This window comes from Cryptomeria japonica, chromosome 8, assembly GCF_030272615.1.
Source record: "Cryptomeria japonica chromosome 8, Sugi_1.0, whole genome shotgun sequence".
NCBI lineage: Eukaryota > Viridiplantae > Streptophyta > Pinopsida > Cupressales > Cupressaceae > Cryptomeria > Cryptomeria japonica.
The window spans coordinates 155,383,641-155,404,072 of NC_081412.1; positions in this window are offsets into that span (position 1 = coordinate 155,383,641).

Genomic DNA, 20,432 nt, shown 5'->3' on the forward strand with positions numbered 1-20,432 from the left:
TAAACATTATAAGGAAGAGTAGCTTGGAAAAATAGAAGTGTAATTCATTTTCCAATATGCAAGATTATTACTTGGGAAAGAATCTTGAAAGAGGATTGAAAAGATTCCTTGAGCTAACATTGTCTCACTTATCCAAAATTATGAGGAAGGATTCATTAATGAAATGGTCATTAACAAGATGGAGAGAATAATAATTAGGAAGAGATAGATTTCACATGCTACTAGGTGACTAGATTGGAGAGAAACTAGAGGCAAATCATTTAGCTTGGCCATGACACAAAGTCTTAGAATAGATGCCAACCTTGGTGAATGGAATGAAAATCCCAAACAATTAATGAGTGGTTAGACAAGTAGAGGCATCTATAAATTTTGTTTTCAATAAAATAAAGAAAAAATGGGACTAAAACCAAGGGAAATGCACATGGAAAGGATATGATGAAAATCAAAATAAATAGTTTGAAGATAATACTAGTTACCTAAAGGATATTCCACTTGATTATTTGGTATATCATAACTATTTTGAGAAATTTTGAAACCATTAGAGGTACCTTTTGCTTCTGTAGATGAGGCATTCATTCATGTTGAAGTTGTGATAGCTTATTTGCCTCTTTATAGACAACAAATTATCCATACGAATTATCATATATACTTGTAACCTCCATCCCAAACCACCTATTTCACTCTTCTTCCTTTGTGTACCTCTTTTATTCTTCCATTACCTCTTCGATTACCTAAATTCAATCCAAAACATAGTGTATATAGCATCAAAAAAATTCCATATTTGATTAATATTATCCACAACATATTGAAAAGACAAATACCACACTTACTGTGTCATCAACCAAAAATAATTTACTTACATATTCAAAGAGTTCAATAATGGAGAAACATCCATGCGGTGCTCTACATATGTCCTTGAAGGTTCAAGAAATACTTATCCTCTATTGGTCCAAACTTTAAATCACTTTCCATGCATGAAAATAATTGCAACCATACACAATTTCCCACCCAATAGATTCTCTCAAACTAGTTTACTATCTTAACATAGGGTCAAGGAAAAGTGAGCCAAAATAGGAATCCAAGTGTCTTAAAAGCCTTCAAGACCATAGTGGTGAGGATTGAATTTCTTTCTTTAGTGGTATCCTTCTCTAGATTAATTAGTTGGGGATTCTGTTAGGACCTTTTCCTAATTAAAAAAAACAATATAAAGATTACATCCCTAAATATTGCATTCATAATAGAATAAATTTCTGCAATATTGAGACTAAATTTATAATAGATTTATAGTGATGAATAAAGAAATATTTAAGATTATCAAAAAATTGATGTTTTCTTTCTCCCAACCGTCATTAGATATTGGGTGGTCTTTGAGGCATTATGTCAAATAGTTCATGTGCCTTATCTAAGCTTACATATTTTGCATGCATGTGTACCTGGGCAGTTGCACTACAACATCTATACTCACTAATCACATTTGGTTGGAAGTTTCTAAATCCATTTCAAACACATCTTGTGCATATCCTGCAATCATAGCATTCCATTAGATCGTGTTTCTTTGATGCATCTCACTAAACAGTTCATGCGCTTTCATGTCTATACTTCCACATTTTCCAAAAATGTCAAACAAAGCATTTCCAACCGTAAGCATCTGATATTAATTGCCCTTACCTTCTGCTTCAAAAAAAAGCCCATACTCTGTTCCAAAGCTCCCATTTTGGCACAGGTAGAGAGTACGTTGGAAAATAAAACTGATCGAAATGGAAATCTATTTGTTGCATTGACTGAATTGTGAGGACGCTTATGTATTTCATCGACAACATAAAGCAGGAAAGGACATGAGAATATCTCCTCGGGGAGGTATTCTATGATAGCTGCGAGGTAGATGAGAGTCAATTTCCTACTCACAGGAATTTTATTATGTCTCAAATATAGGGAAACAGAAGGCTTCAAATAGAAAACTTGAACATGCAACTAAATCCATTGACTAACTAGAAGAACAAAATTAAGAAACGGTTTGATCATCTGAGAGATGTTGTAGACTTGCAACTCACCAGCTAAGTTTTTGCGGGTAAGAATTTTTTTTGTTTTGGTTATGGTTGTGGTGTTTATAGGGAGACATTTACAAATTTATATCTATTTTCAGTATTTAATGGTTTATGGGTTTGTAATGGTAATTTAATGTTCTTTCATATTTTTGTATATATTCTTTATAATAGCCTATTATATTGATTTGTTCTATTATGCATAATGGTGTGGGTCAGACGACTTTGCCATCGGTGCATGAAAGCATTGAACAAGTTCTACTTTTAAAAATTACATGAAACATTTTTTAATTTATTTGATTAAGTGTTATTTGCAAAAAATGATTATCAATGATGTTTCCTTTCTCCAAGAATTGTCTAGGATCTTTCCATCAGATAATATGTAACATCGAATGACTAAATCTTTTCATTAAAAATTCTTATTTAATTTAATTATTATCTGAGCATGAATTAAAATTTATATCTGTACGGAAGCAGAACATACAAGTTGAAGAGTCATGTGCAAGCAAATTTCCTAAAAGAAAGCAAGCAGACATTATCTTGAATGACATGGAAACAAGCTCATCAGCTGCCTAGAAGAGAGCAATTGGAGAATGGCAGAGGAAAGTGTTTAAGGGCGATAAATATATAGATAGTATGCAATACAAACAAACAATGTTTGGAGTGTCTGATGTGACGTCTCTAATTTATGTCCAGAGGGACTAACTGGTTTTGGAGTTCCTGCAAAACCTATTGGGCCACGCTTGGAGGAAATCAATGTGTTCATGCAAGGAGCACCTTTTTTCTATCATGAGAATGATACTTTTGCACCAAAGGATATTTGGAAGTCAATATCCAAAAATTTCTATAGTGTGGAACCAGAGTTGGCAGACTCGAAGTAATTTTCAGCTTTCAGAAGACCAAGAGGTTATGTACACAATCTCCCAATAGAAGGGAAATTTCAAGCATTACCTCTCCCCCCCATGACTCTTCAGGAAGCACTTCCTCAGACAAAGGACTATTGGCCTCCATGGGATCAAAGAAAAATATTGAAGCATAAACTCTAGATGATGTGGTGGTGTCCTTCGTGAAGAAATCTGCACTATAATTGAAAATTCATGAGGGAAACTGCAAGATAGTGAAGAGAAATACAATCTTGAAAAGTGGGAAGAATGGATCTTGGTTTGGGTGGGGCCAAGTCAGGTGGCTCCTCTAGAGGTTGACGAGATAGAAATCATATTAGGATTTGAAAAAGATCACACTCGTGGAACTTCGTGTGCGAGTGATTGATTGTGGTGTTTGGGTAATGCATTCCAAATAGATACAGTTGCATTCTAAATGGGTAATGTCTTGACTAAAGACTTTTATCTTGATGGCATGCAACTATATCTATTTGGAATGCATTACCCAAACACCGCAATCGATCACTCACACATGAAGTTCCACGAGTGTGATCTTTTTCAAATCCTAATATGATTTCTATCTTGTCAACCTCTAGAGGAGCCACTTGACTTGGCCCCACCCAAACCAAGATCCTTTCTTCCCACTTTTCAAGATTGTATTTCTCTTCACTATCTTGCAGTTTCCCTCATGAATTTTCAATTATAGTGTAGAGTTCTTCACAAAGGACACCACCACATCGTCTAGAGTCTATGCTTTAATTTTTTTCTTTGATCCCATGGAGGCCAATAGTCCTTTGTCTGAGGAAGTGCTTCCTGAATAGTCATGGGGGGGAGAGGTATTTCTTGAAATCGCTCTTCTATTGGGAGATTGTGTACATAACCTCTTGGTCTTCTGAAAGCTGACAATTATACTTTGAGTCTGCCAACTCTTGTTCCACACTATAGAAATTTTTGGATATTGACTTCCAAATATCCTTCTATGCAAAACCATCATTCTCATAATAGAAAAAAGGTGCTCCTTGCATGAACACATTGATTTCCTCCAAGCGTGGTCCAATAGGTTTCGCAGGAACTCCAAAACCAATTAGTCCCTCCAGACATAAATTAGAGACGTCACATCAGACACTCCAGACATTGTTTGTTTGTATTGCATACTCTCTATCTATTTATCACCCTTAAACACTTTCCTCTACCATTCTCCAATTGCTCTCTTCTAGGCAGCTGATGAGCTTGTTTCCATGTCAATCAAGATAATGCCTGCTTGCTTTCTTTTAGGAAATTTGCTTGCACATGACTCTTCAACTTGTATGTTCTGCTTCTGTACATATATAAATTTTAATTCATGCTCAGATAATAATTAAATTAAATAAGCACTTGTAAAGAAAAAATTTAGTCATTTGATGTTACATATTATTTGACGGAAAGATCTTAGACAATTCTTGGAGAAAGGAAACATCATTGATAATCATTTTTTGCAAATAACACTGAATCAAATAAATTAAAATGTTTAATGCAATTTTTAAAAATAGAACTCATTCAATGCTTTCATTCACTAATGGCAAATCCGTTTGACCCACATCATCTCTCTCCGTCGGAATTACGACGGCCTCCAGGAGAGTTTTGACGAGGATGCTTTGCATCCGATGACACTCCTCTGTCAGAATTTTACCCTTTGGAGTCGGAATTCCGACGATAGGCCAAGATCGCGACGGTATTCTTTTGGGGTATGAGCATCCATGGTGGCCGTCGAAAAGGTTGGAGGACATGTTGAAATTGCGATGACCACACAAGGATAGTTGGAACTTCCGACACAAAGTTTTTTTTTGTCGGCAGTGGGACGAAATTGTGTCAAAATTCCGATGATTTGGCGTCAAAATTTTGACCCGAATGTACTAGTGTTGACAAGTGTCAATGTGAGATAGGTTGAGAGGAGAAGAAATAAACATTAAATGTTTGACATGACCTGAGAGTTAACTTGGGAGTTAAGGTCAAGGTTAGTTGAATGAATAAATTCTTTATTCAAAGAATAAAGCTTTTATCCAATGGATAAACTCTTGTGCAAAGGCAAAAGAGATAACCATGGTCAAAGCAATAAATGCTTGAGGAGACACATGAGTGAAAGTTGAAATAACCATAAATGGTTGTGTAAGAGCCATAAATGGTCATGTAAGAACCATTAGTGGTTTTGGAAGACTTTGGAGGTTAAATTGTTGAACACACAAAGCATTAAATGCTTTTCAAAGACTTTGAAGTCTTTGAGAAGTGACTCCAAGTTGCTTAGGAATGTGACAATAATTAGGGGATGGATTAGGTTAATTAGGAAGAGATTAGAAGGATCTAGAAGGGGGTTAGGATTGCAAGTGGATTTGGTGGGTGAGGGAAAATAGGATTTTTATTTAAAATAAATTAATTTATTTCAATAAATGTGTGCAAGTTGCATTTGTAGGAAAATGCAAGTGGGGGGGGGATAAATGATTTAAATAAATGTTTGATTTAATTTATTTAAAAGAGGAAAAGGGGAATTAATTTGAATAAATAATATTTATTCTTTTAATTGATTTGTGATTTTGGTTTAATGAATTAATTAAAATAAATTGAATAATTTATTTAATTAATAGAAGAATGTTTGAAGATAAGTTAATTAAATATTAATTTAATTAACTGATGGCCAGTGGATTTTTAATCAAATAAATGTTTGATTTAATTTATTTAAAAGAGGAAAAGGGGGATTAATTTGAATAAATAATATTTATTCTTTTAATTGATTTGTGATTTTGGTTTAATGAATTAATTTAAATAAATTGAATAATTTATTTAATTAATAGAAGAATGTTTGAAGATAAATTAATTAAATATTAATTTAATTAACCGATGGCTAGTGGATTTTTAATCAAATAAATAGGAAATATTTATTTAATTAAATATTACATTCTTATCACTTTGAAGCATGCGCTTAAGACCTTCAATTAATGGAAGAGCTTCACTATTAGGGTATTCCTGGGACATCCATTTTTGAAAGCTATCCAATTGATTGTCTAATGTAGAAAGTTGATCTAAAGAAACCCTAGTTAAAACTTGTTTTTCATCACGGGATCCATCAATCGGGTAAATAGGCACATGACTAGGATGGGAAGAATTAGCATGATCCTCATTAAAGAAGTCACCCAAATTAGGCTCCATCTCCTTGGTAATTAAATCTTGGGAAGCTTTAATTCTAATGCTTCATCTAATGGGGATAGGACAGGTAGGACTAATAGTAGTAAAACTCATGCACTAGAAGGAAAATTTGAAATTTGAATTGTGGAATAAAGCTTGCAAAAATTGAAATGTCAAATTTAAGAAAATAATGATTACACAATTTGAAATTTGTTAGAGGAAGAGAATGACACAATTTCCAAAAATGAAAGGAAATTGGAATTTTAAAATCAGGGCCAAGGGAATACCACTTAATTTTAAAATAAAAATTTTAAAAGTTAGGGTAGACAATGATTAACTTCTTAATTTTAAAAAAATTTCTTGAAAGTTGAAATGTTGAATTTTGAAGGTATTTCCGATTCTAGAAGGTTCAAAAATTGATAAAATCAACCAATCTTTTGGATTTAGGCTATTAAATATAGTCATAACAATCTCTCAAAATTTCGATAAAAAAGCCGAGGACTGTGGCGGGAATGCACATGGTCTGACCAAGTTTTTTCTAAATTTGCAGGGATGGATATTACAATGATTTCAAAGCTAACGCCCAAAAATTGGTGAATTTTACGATCTCTAGATGGGCGAAATGAAGGCACAAAGGTGAAAATAGGACCCTATTAGGGTTTTGAAAAAAAGAGTAATTGAAGTGCAATTTTGAAAAGGGTCAAACCTAATGGATAGGGACACCTTGGAAAATGTTTAAGAATATGAATGTAAATGGGATTGATTTGAAATTCACACAAAATCTAGTTAATTTTAAAAATTAGGGTTTGATGACCTAACCACTCAATCTTGAAATTTGAATTTTGGGAAATAGGGGGGAAACTGAAAAATTTGAATTGTTGGAATGAAGACAAATCTGAGAACAATCAAAAATCTGAAAATTAAGTTGAAATTCAATTTTTGCACAAGTACAAGATGATTTTTGAAAATGAGGGTTTTAACAAGTAACCTCTTAATTTTGTAAATTTTAGTTGTGAATTGAACAAGACAATGATGAAATTGAAATCAAGATCTTACATATATACCATCACCTAAGACCTATTTTAGTAGGTCGGCTCTAAAAGATATTACAATAAAATCAATTACAAGTAAATCAATAACCGATGCAATGTCTGATTCAACATGTCGGCTTAATGTATTTACAACATTGATAAATCATCTCCAAAGCATGCTGTGCTGATCTAGAATAGATAAGCCTGTCGGTGCTTATTTTGGACCTATTTGCCGGTAACAACAAATATGAAAATATGAATATATCAATGAACAAATCTCCAAGACAAAGTGTCCAAACGATGTCTTCAACATAACCAAGTGTTTTCCATGTTATTCCAAGTGTTGGTGAACATTATATCCTGCCGGTGAACCAGATACCGGTGACTGTGCATAAGTCACTTGCTTGTCGGTGAACATTGCCAATCCTCCAAAGTGCCAGAGTTGATAAGTGTTAATAGGTGTTGACATCAATGACAAAACCATATCAACATAGCCAAAATACCAACAGATTTCTCCATTTGACTCACAACCAGTTGATAGTTATGGAGTCTTGCACATATTTGCGGAAAGGAAGTAAACTCAGACAAAAGAAGCTTTTCCCTAATATCTTTTTGTAAATTAGAAATAAAAATTCTTTGAATATCATTAGCAGGCACATGGAAAAAATTTGAGCACATAAATGCTTATATCTACCAATGAGATCAGTCACTTTCTCTTTGACACCTTGTTTGCAATGCATTAAATCAATCAAAGTAATTTTAGGACCAATGTTGTTTTGAAATTGTTGGATGAAAGGAAGTGATAGAATAAGAAGGCAAAGAGTAATACCATTGTAAGGCCTTATCTCTTAGTGTTCTTGTAAATAATTTTGCAAGCAATCATTGATCATAAGCAAAATCAGTACACAAGGTTTGAAATGTTTTGACATGTGTAAGAGGATCACCTTTTCCATTATAGAGTTCTAATTGAGGGATCTCAACATGTTTAGGTTGCACAAATTTAACAATATCAAGAGAAAGTGGGCTCGCAACATCAAATGTGGGCACACTAAACTTGGATTGACTCATGAAAGCAATTTGTTGTTGTAAGGAAGACATAGTTTGGGCAAGATTGTTGATTGTCATTTCAGTAGAAGAATTAATGTTAGACATAGGTGATTGAGAAAGTAGTGTGATGTTGTGGAAAGAAGGCATGGACTAAGAATAAGGTGGTGAGACACTATGATAAGTAGGCATCAGTGATGATTGGGTAAGAAAAGGGACACTTAAAGGAGGAATAAAGTTGTTGAAGGAATTGCCCCCTTGTGTCACACTTATTGGTTGAGAAATAGTAGGAGTACTCATGGAAGACATAGGCAACGATGGAGGATTAAATGAAGAAGAGGGATTTCCCCATGGCCTATGGTTGCAGGAATGACATTTTGAGTTGAAGTAGCCATGATCTTAGATGTAAAAGTAGGAATACTAGTCATAGGATTAGTCAAAGGAATAGAGTAATTGACTTGTGTTGAAGGTTGTGAGTAACCTAGGGTTTGGACATAACTCTTGATAGGAATGACATTAGAATCAACAATATGTGCAATGCCACATAATATATCAATTACATTCTTATCACTTTGAAGCATGCGCTTAAGACCTTCAACTAATGGAAGAGCTTCACTATTAGGGTATTCTTGGGACATCCATTTTTGAAAGCTATCCAATTGATTGTCTAATGTAGAAAGTTGATCTAAAGAAACCCTAGTTAAAGCTTCTTTTTCATCATGGGATCCATCAATGGGGTAAATAGGCACATGACTAGGATAGGAAGAATTAGCGTGATCCTCATTAAAGAAGTCACCCAAATTAGGCTCCATCTCCTTGGTAATTAAACCTTGGGAAGCTTTAATTCTAATGCTTTGTCTAATGGGGATAGGATAGGTAGGACTAATAGTAGTAAAAATCATGCACTAGAAGGAAAATTTGAAATTTGAATTGTGGAATAAAGCTTGCAAAAATTGAAATGTCAAATTTAAGAAAATAATGATTACACAATTTGAAATTTGTTAGAGGAAGAGAATGACACAATTTCCAAAAATGAAAGGAAATTGGAATTTTAAAATTAGGGCCAAGGGAATACCACTTAATTTTAAAATAAATTTTTTAAAAGTTAGAGCAGACAATGATTAACTTCTTAATTTTTTAAAATTTTCTTGAAAGTTGAAATGTTGAATTTTGAAGGTATTTCCGATTCTAGAGGGTTCAAAAATTGATAAAATCAACCAATCTTCTGGATTTAGGCTATTAAATACAGTCACAAGAGTCTCCCAAAATTTTGGTAAAAAAGCCAAGGACCGTGGCGGGAACACACATGGTTCGACCAACTTTTTTTGAAATTTGCAAGGATGGATATTATGATGATTTCAAAGCTAACCCCCGAAAATTGGTGAATTTTACAATCTCTAGATGGGCGAAATGAAGGCACAAAGGTGAAAATAGGAACCTATTAGGGTTTTGAAAAAAAGAGTAATTGAAGTGCAATTTTGAAAAGGGTCAAACCTAATGGATAGGGACACCTTGGAAAATGTTTAAGAATATGAATGTAAATGGGATTGATTTGAAATTCACACAAAATCCAATTAATTTTAAAAATTAGGGTTTGATGACCTAACCACTCAATCTTGAAATTTGAATTTTGGGAAATAGGGGGGAAACTGAAAAATTTGAATTGTAGGAATGAAGACAAATCTAAGAACAATCAAAAATCTGAAAATTAAGTTGAAATTCAATTTTTACACAAGTACAAGATGATTTTTGAAAATGAGGGTTTTAACAAGTAACCTCTTAATTTTGTAAATTTTAATTGCGAATTGAACAAGACAATGATGAAATTGAATTTGACAAACAAAGAAATTTTCAGATCTAAGATAACCACAAGCAATTTTTAAAAATCACAAGTTCAATTTTAATTTTAAAAACTAGGGTTCTTAATGATTTAACCACTAAGTTTGCAGAAATTTGAAACTTGTAAATGAAAAATATGCAATTTTGTTCAAAGGAAAGCATGAAAGATGCCGAGTTGACCAAAATTTAATGGTGGGAAAATGATGAGTGATAGATCAAGAGGAAAACTAACCTTTTCCCTCAACGATAGATGAGAGTTTCACTTATTGATTATCCTTCATACACTTTTTACCATTACATTAGGAAGATAAGGGATAATTCACTAGATGCAATATCCACACAAAGATGATAGATTGAATTCTGAATGAATTAAGAATGTTAGGATGATCCCTTCTTCCTTGTTTGAAATGGAAAGGAATTTATTGAATTATGTAGTGCACAAGTGACAAAGAATCGATTTTAACTTGAGATCTAAGTATGGGAAGAGGCTGTGCACCTGGATTTGGTAGTAAAATGTTGAGATGAAGTTGCCCTACAAATTTGATGAAAAGTTGTCTGGATCATGGCGGGAATGTACACGGTCCTCCAAAAAATCCACAAAATGAAAAGGTTTTTCCACCTCTGCAAATGAATCCCAAATTTGAAAGTACAGTTGCGCACCTGCAACCTACACACATAAAAGAGAGGGAAATGTGTTGGGATTGGGGGTTTGCCTTTAGGTGAAACCCCAATTTTGGAATTAACCAAGTAATGAAAGAAAGTACTTGCAAGTAGATGTAAATGAAAGATTGAATTGTAGATCACCTCAAGGGAGGTTGTAGTAGAAATGTTGATAGAAATGGTTGTATGAAATTGTATTTTTAATTCAATCTCCTCTTCAATGGTTGAATCCTTGACTTGAATGCAACACCTAGCCTTGAAGGGAGACTTGAGAATGCTCAATGTTGGAAAAGATTGCTTGAATGCTTGAATGCTTGATCGCTTATGCAACTTGAATCTCTCCAACTTTGACCTATCCAACCTATATAAATGAGAAAGTGAATGCCCCCTTAAATACATGTTTGAAGGATTTGAATTTCATCACGGGCCAACATCAAGGAGATTTCCCACTCATTGCACAACCCACAATGCATGCTCTAAGAAGGTCCTGCCCCAAAATAGAGTAGGGAAAGGGGCACCACACCCTTGTCCAAGAGGGGAAAGGGGGCACCCCTATCTCCATGGCAGAGTGTGGATAGGGTGATACAGAGGCCAAGGAAGAAGTTGTTTTTGCAAGCGGAGCACTCTCCGGTCTCCGATCATGCTAGAGGATTTGAGTTCGCATGCGTGAGGACCCTAGTGCCGTCATAAATTGCTAGGGTCGCAATTTTCTGACACTACAATATATAATAGAAATAATAAAATAATTCTAAAATGAGATTAAAAAAACTCAAATAAATAATACAATTCAAGAGTCAACATTTTTTAAATAGATGTATGTCAGATATCTATACTAGTTTGTTAATAGTTCAACATATCATTTATAAAATGTAATTTAATAAATTTTAAAATTATGACATTAATTATATAATGAGATGATTAAATTGTAGTGTTGTGGCCTTTGTCATCAAAGTCCAAATTCTCTTTGGGTTGTTGTCCTTGTGCTTGTAGGTTGGGAACTTCCATTAGGTTGTTGTGCTCAAGAGTTTGAATCGACCACTCTTCTTGATTTTCAAACTATTGTTGGGTTGTAACACTCGAAGGCTCTCTACCTTTGTTGGACCATAGTGCTTGTGAGTTTGGTTCATGGCATTAATATTGTTCATGTCTAGAATGAGATCCCTCATCTATGCCTCACCAATTCATAACTAGATATGGTATAAAATTTCACTTAACTAACTATAATAGATAAAATAAAATAATTCTTACATAAAAGTTAAAATTTATGTGTCCATATATGTATATAATAGTTCTAATATAAGATAAAATAACTCTTAAATAAATAATACAATTCAAGACTCCACATTTTTTAAATAGATGTATGTAAGCTATATATACTAATTTATTAATAGTTCAATACATCGTATAATAGAAATTGCACCTTAGTGTGCAATGGGTATGCCGAAGAGGTGTGGAAGGTCAATTAGGGTAAAATTTGGTCCATTTTTTGCATAAATTTGCATAGTACATCATGAGATCAATTGGTAGGCCAAATTTAGAAAATAATGTTGCTTATGCAACAAAATTCTCAATGGAGAAGTGTGTTGTCCTCGATTTCAACGTGTCCTAAATCATGAGGCAACCCTACAAAAATTGTCCGTTTTGTACCTGACGGGCTCCTAGAGAGGCTAATTGACCTTTTCGATTAATCATTTTTTCATTTTTTTTCATTTTTCTCCTTAGTTTTGTTAAGTTTTTAGTTTTCTTTGTTTTTAATGACAGGTCGGGTTTTAAACCCCAACATGTCAGTTTGCCTTAGTTAGCACATTAGACTTTAAAGTCCATTGTGCTAGTTTTCCTAACTGACAGGTCAGACTTTAAAGTTTGACCTGCAATTTGGTTTTGTTGACAGGTCGAACTTTAAAGTCCGACCTGCTAGTGTCTTGTGCTGATAGGTCGGACTTTAAAGTTTGACATGTCAGCACGAGTTGCATTTATTGGAACTCGTGTTATCTTTTTGATTAGTTATAAATTGCTTTAAAACAATCTTTTTGGCATTTTAGTTGTTGTTTTCTCCTGTTGAGGCAATTTGGCTCTTCTTTTCCTCCCCTTTGCGTGCACTCGATGATTTTCTACTAGATCTATCTATTTCTTCTCCAGTATCTTTGCATTTGGAAGGCAGGGTTATCATTTCTTGTTTTATTTGTCTTATATTGAGCTTCTCACTTAGGTTTTCTAGGGTTTCATGGTTTTCGTTGTTTCTTTTTGTTTGCGTTCCTTGTTAGTTGGAGGTATGTCGAGGTTTCAAATCCGAACAAACCTCCCTTTCCTACTAAACCCTCTCTATCGGGGTTTGAAACCCAAAATTAAAATTTGTTATTTCCTTTCCTTTCCAGCTCTCATGTTGGGCTTCAAAACTGACATGAGGAAAGTTCTTTCTTGGACTTACATGTCAGGTTTTGGAGCCCGACATGTAAGTTAGCTAATGTGTGAAACCCTCAACTCACATGTCGGGGTTTGAAACTCGACATGTGACGATTTAATTTCCTCAAGTCGCATGTCAGGTTTCAAACCCTGACATGCGAGGTTTTATCTTTACACTTGCAACTAACAGGTCGGGGTTTGAAACTTGACCTACCAGTCAATTTTGTTTAATTGACACATCGGGTTTCAAACCCCAAAATGCCAAGCCTTTTCTAGTTCTTTAGACTAGAATGTCAGGTTTAAACACTGACATGCTAGTTAGTTCAACCATCACTGACGTGTCGGGTTTTAAACCCTGGCTTGTCAGTGATTTATTTTTCCTTTATACTAGCATGTTGGGGTTTAAACCCCGACCTGCTAGTTTTTATATTTTTCCCTTCATGAGCCAGTTTTAACTAAGTTTTTCATCCTATTCGATTCTGGATCTCCAGTTTGTTCTTCTGATAATGAATATTGATCATGGGCCTAACAAACATGTTCTCTGCAGCATCTTTGCAAATGTCCAAGTCATCTGCAAGCATATTGGAGGCTCCCTCCTCCTAGAGTCAACCATCAAGCTGTTGAAAGACATTGAAATCATGCAAAGTCATGTATAAGGAATCAAAACTACTTTCACACAAGACATAAATGAGAATGAAAGGAACTTGTAGTTGTGGAGAAAGATGGAGGATTTCAACATTGATTTCCTTGTAGAGAATAAAGTGCTAGAAATAAGAGGAAAGTATGTTCAAGTTTTGTCTCTATTAGCACATAGAAATGAATTGATCAAGCATATGGTCACATATCTTGAAGGTGAGATTAAGGGTTGTGATATTGATATTGATCAAATTTTAGTAAGAATAGCTGATATCCCTTGCTTCTTATATTATAAGGATAATCAACAATTGGTCACAAGTGATACCATCATCCAAGAATTTCACTCTCTAATCTCACATTGGGCAGAGCAAGATTTCATTCTGAATGCTTTTGATAAGCTTCTTGAAATACAGGTTGGTTTAGAGTTGCTTGCCTCTTTGCTCCAGGATGGAAATAAGCAACATGTTAAGACCGAAGATGCTATATTCCAGATCAATGTTATATCAAGTTCCATCACCTTGTCAGATGAAGCTGAGATAAAATCGATCTTGGATAAATTTGAAGAATTTAAATCCAATGAGGAGGAGAAAGATGAATAAAGTGTCCCTTTTTTGACACTTAGTTTTTCATGTAGTTGCATTTTTAGATGCTATAAGTTTTCACACAACTGCATGTTCCCTTTATGCTGTAGATGTAGTCAAGTGGGACTGTGCAATTGAATTAGTCAACTATGCCCACCTTTTTCTCCCTTTATCTCCTATATATAGAGGTGCCTCATTTGTAAATATTTATCTTTTAAATGTAGCAAAACTACCAGAATTTTGTGCCAACTAAGACTTTGAGCATTTTGGATGTAAAATTGGATTCAAAGTAATATAAGAAAGCAATCCATTAAACCTCAACTTTGAGTGAAGTATAAGATTGTGGTTGTGATTGTAATTACTCCTATGTTTAGTTCTCACAATCATTCTTATATATATGAGAATTTTGCGGCAAATTTGTCTATGTTATTGAAAGAGATTTCCAAGTGTGTTGAGTAGACTTTGAGATAACAATATATCTGGAAAATTTTATGATGTTAAGTGATTGGTGGTAGACTTTGTATTGCTGCTATTACATGTAGTTTTAAGGATTGGGAAATTACACTTGAAGACTTTGAGCTGCAAGTTAAATTTTTTATCATTTGAAATTATTAGTTTAGTTAGAATTACATTTAAGAAAGACTTTGTGCTTCTTGATTGTAAGTTTGGGTATAATTGTTGGAAATAGTTTGTTTGTTTCTTCAATTATCATAAGTGATAGAGAATTATAACAAGTGGAGGTAAAATACATAAACTCTGAAAAAAGAGAGTTTTATGCCTGAAACTTACCCACATATTTTAGTTTCTTGTTAATTAGAGAAGAAATTTCAAAGGGAACCTCCCCTTGTTGAGAGGAGAGATTAATTTCTCAACATAGTTGTGTGCGAATTATATATTTTGTCGTTACTACGCTAGTGAAAAAATATTCATCCAATAGTTTTTTGGTGATCCTGCCGGGGAGTGACGTGCAATCGGTATTTTCCTTTTTCGGTTGTAGTGCACTTTTCATTGTAATATCCATATTGCTGATTTTCTCAAAGTTTTAATCTTGCTAATCGAAGTTACACTCGTGGACAATGAGCAACATGAATTGTTGATCCCACCTTTAAGTTTTTGCAGCAACATAATTTCCCTTTCGGGACTCCTCCACGGATGCGATCTCCTTTGCAGCAAATACGTAGTTTTCCTCCTACTGCACAACGGTCTCCTGTACCAAGTGAGGCATCAAGTTTGCAAGTTTTTGTTGTTCTAGTTGCAAATATTTTTGTAATACCACCATATAATCCATTAAGGATGGCTGTTGTGGGTCCTTGGGGTACTATGTTTGGTCCTTTGAGCCTAACGACACCTTTACATTAACTTCCAAAAGGCACAAGAAAGAATTTGCCTAAGTTTTTGGGAGATGGTGCTCAACATCCTGATAAGCACATCACTGCTTTTTATATTGCATGTGGTGTTCTGGGTGTTGAACATGAAGATGTTTCTATGAGATTGTTCATTGAAACTTTGTAAGGTGTAGTTGTTGATTGGTTCCATCATCTTCCAAATAATTGTATTACAAATTGGGCCAACCTTAGAACAAGGTTTGAGGCAAGGTTCAATCCTGCTGAAGATGATCATGCGCTTTTAGCACAATTGACTCAAATGAAAAAAGAACCACAAGAGCCCATGCAAGAATTCATGGCAAAGTTCAATAAGTTGCACAATCACATTCCATATGCTTCACAACCTACTGCTGGACATTCAAAATTTTTCTTTATTAATGCTCAATTGCCAGAAGTGAGTTTTCTCTTGCATAGGGATAATCCTACAGATTTGCTACTATGCAACATATGGCCATATTAGTTTAAGATGATCTTATCCTTGCAGGTAAGATAAGAAAGGATCTTAACAAGGTTAGGAATAATTAGATTGTTGACACATCATATTTCTCAAAATTTTTTGCCGATCCTATGATTCAAAAGCTAGCAAATGAGTTGTTAGCACTTAAGAAGCAAATTTCCTCCCAAGGAAATACTTCTTACCGTGATGTTCCAAGAAGGAATTATCCAAATAATGCTTCCAATTATGTTGCACACAATCAAAACAAGTTACCTCCTGCTCCAGAGAGACTTGCATTGGAATTACCACCTTATAATTGAACTACAGGTTATTATGAAGCTAAACAAAATGATCTTCCTCCATTTGGTGAGGAAGATGCCAATTTGCTTCAAGGAGATGATGCAAAATTGGCTGGCGACTCTAACATCAGATATATGCAATATGAAGAAGATGATATGTGAGATGTGCATGCTAGAGATGTCTTTGCAATTTTCACCCGTTCACAAGCACAAGCATCACAACCACCTGCCAATGTGAAGAGTGATAATTCTACACAAGCTAAGGATTCTCAATGCTTGCCAGTTACTATTGCTAAGTGTGGAACTCCTTTATCAAATCCTCCAAAGGACAACTCCACTCCAAAAGACAATGCGTAGGATAAAAATGTAAGTGCTCATTCGACTACTGCAAATTTTTCAACACCTATTAAATCTTCTGCACCTACATCAAAGACCAGTGCACCCAATGTTTCAAGTTTTCAAAATGAGAAACTTAACTAGTCTTTGGTGAATTATTTTCAGTCATTTGATATTATAGATCATGCTAGAGAAACTAAAGTACAAATGTCCAAGGTAGAATATTTGAGATCCAATCCGGATCAATTTGATCATTTGGTCAAATTTGTAAAAGAAAAAGATACTTCCCCAGGTAATCCTCCCAAATCCAACACATCTGAAAATAACCTAGTTAGTTCCCCTTCTCCCACAGGAAAGATAGAACCATTTTATATCTCCTTGTTGATAAATAGTCATAGGTTAAGTAATTGTGTAATTGATTCTGGAGCATCTGACAATGTTATGCCAGCTAAAGTTGCCAACACTCTTGGTTTGACCTTGACCAAGATGTTTGGTAGATGCTTTTCCATGGATAATAAGAAAGTCCCATTGATAGGTCAAATTAAGGATGCACAATTTTCTTTTTCCGTATTTCCACACAAGAAGATTAAAATGACAGTATTGGTAGCCAATGTGCCAACTTCCTATGGCATACTTTTGGGAAGGAATTTTTATAAAGATGTTGGAGGAGAATTAAACATGGATATGACTAAAGCATGTATTCCTGTCAAGGGAGAGATCAAAAAGTTGTATCCAGAAAAGGAATCACAATACACCATTGTGAAATCTGATGATCAACGGGCTCTGATTATTTTTGAGTCATCAGGTATGCGAAATTATTTCTTACATGATGATGATGATGAGTTTGAAGTTGTTCCTGAAATTGAGGATGTCATTTAACTTGATGAAAGTTCTAGTGATTGTGAAAGTATTGTTGTTGAGTCTATGGGATCTTCAACTCCACAAGAGGAGCCTCTTAATTTTTATGCTATCAGTGTTGGTGGTCCATGTGATGTTTGGACATTAGAGTTTGATGGCAGTTGTTCTTCCACAAGATCAGGAGTTGGTATTGTTTTGGTGTCTCCTGATGGTAATATATTCCCATTCTCTTTCAAGTTATATTTTAATAATACTAATAATACTAATGAGTATGAGTCTCTTCTTTTGGGAATGTATGCCACTCAAAAAAAAGGAATCAAGAATTTGCATGTTTAGGGATATGCTAAATTGATTGTTTGTCAAGTCGAAAATATCTAAAAGACAAGAAGTGATAAGCTAAGACATTATTGTAATCTTGTGTGGGATTCAATTGAGGCATTTGATGCCTTTGATCTATCTGTTGTTTCCCATGAATTCAATGATAGAGAAAATTCTTTACCAGTATCTGTAACCTTGTTGGTTCCACACAAGGATATTTTAGGACCTATATATATTATTGAAATGATCTTTCGACCAAGTGCTCTTGAATATTCTGACAATTGGCAAGTGTTCAATGATGATCAATATGTAATCAATTTCTTGTAGACTGTTGCTGATAATTTTGATGACTTGTATTTTGATGGTAGTTAGTATCCTTCAAAATATGCCATTGAAAGTGTTGAAGCAGAAACTGATGAAAAATTTCTACAATTGAAAGGTAATAAGATTCCTAAGGGTCTTGTTTCTCTTCAAAAATTGTTTGACAAGCATGATCGCTATGTCAAAAATCAATAGAAATTAGCTGCTAGTACAATGGAGTATGAGCAAGTGTATACTGGGATGGATGAGAATCCAAAGATGACCAATATTGTAAAAGGTTGTTCACATGAAGAAAGGCAGAAATTTGTTGCATTATTGTAGCAATATATGTCTTGGCCTACTCTTATGATGACTTGAAGTCTTTTTATCCTAAAGAGCTTCGTGATGACATTCCATTGAAGTCGGGTGCTGCTCCTTTTTTGTCTAAAGCAAAGACAGTAAAACCCAAAGATTTCTGATACCATTTTTTCTGAAAACTAGAAAATGCTAAAGGTGGGGATAATCTTCCATATTCATCACTCCACCTGGATAGCTAATATTGTGCCCGTTTGCAAGAAAAATGGTGAGATCCATATATGCATTGATTTTTAGAATTTGAATCATGCATCTTTGAAGTATAACTACCCATTGCCTATCATGGATCATGTATTGCAAGTTGTCACTAGATCTGAGATGATGTCCATGTTGGACATATTTTTGGGTTATAATCAAGTGGAGGTTCTTGAGTAGGATCAACACAAGATTGCTTTTACCATACCCTGGGGTACTTTTGCATACCACAGGATGCCTTTTGTCTTGATAAATATAGGAGCAACTTTCCAACGTGCAATAGATTTGGCTTTTCGAGATTTTCTTGGTAAGTCCATTGTAGTATATTTGGATGATCTGATAGTTTATTCTTAAAAGCGTCAAGATCATTTCTATCATTTGCAGCAAGTGTTGGGAAAGTGTTGCCAACATGGAATTTCCCTTAATCCCAAGAAATCTATTTTTGGGGTTATTGAAGGTAAGTTGCTTGGGCATATTGTCTCAAAGGAAGGTATCAAGATTGATGCTGAAAGGGTAAAGGCCCTCACTGATATTTCCCTGCCAGCAAGTAAGATTGTCATGCATTCTTTCTTCGGCAAAGTAAACTTCTTGTGAAGGTTTATTCCAAACTTTGCTAAGCAGATTCGTCACATAGTTGACATGATGAAAGGCAAAGATCTTTTCAAATGGACTCATGAAGGAAAGAAAGATTTTCATGAAATTAAGGAAGCCATGGCAAGTGCCCCAGTTTTGGTGTGTCCCTATTACACCAAAGAATTTATCATGTACAATTATGTAGCTGATCATACCTGTTTGGCTATACTGATGCAGAAGAATAATGAGGGTGTTGAGTCACCTATTGCGTTCATGAGTTATCCATTAAAGGCTCATGGATTGAAATACTTAGAAATGGAGAAGCATGCCTTTGCCATGGTTAAATCAGTAAAACATTTTAGATTTTATATTCTAAATTCACATGTCATTGCACTTGTTCCTGATGTTGTTGTCAAGTCAATTCTAACAAAACATGAATTTGGAACTAAAAGGGGCAACTGGGTTGCCAAAATTTAGGAATATCACATGGAAATTAAGCCTACCAAGTTGGTTCATGGAAAGGTTTGTGTCAGTTGATCGTTGATAACAAATCAAGTGATGAGGTAGTGCTTGAAAATGAAGGCATGAATGAAGAGGGTAAGTGCACCAAGATGGTGAATAGAAAAGTGGCCACATGCAAAAGAAACCAAATTTTTCATAACCCGTGTGGGTTCTAAAAATTCAAAAACGTGCTAGCCAAAAATAATTAAAAAAACAAAAAGTTCCTCAAAACCTATACGAGTTTTGAGGAACATTATGTTTTATAATAAAAAATCAAAAGTTTGGGTTTTGAGGGAACATTAGATTTTTTGTTAGCCCATGGGTTTTGGCCAATTTGAATGCCAAAACCCATGGAATAGTAGCAAAAGGAAGCCAACAAACCATAGAACCTGCAGGGGTTTGGAATCATTTTGGATTTTTCCAGCGTCAAGAGCAATTTTCAACAATGGCACCCTGTCGAACAGGTAAGATTTGATTGGTTTGATTATTTTTGTTTGCATTTTAATTGAAGTAGGGTTTTTTAATTGATTTAAGTTTAGTTTTAATTAATTTGATGTCAGATTCTGCAAGCAATCCCCAAAAA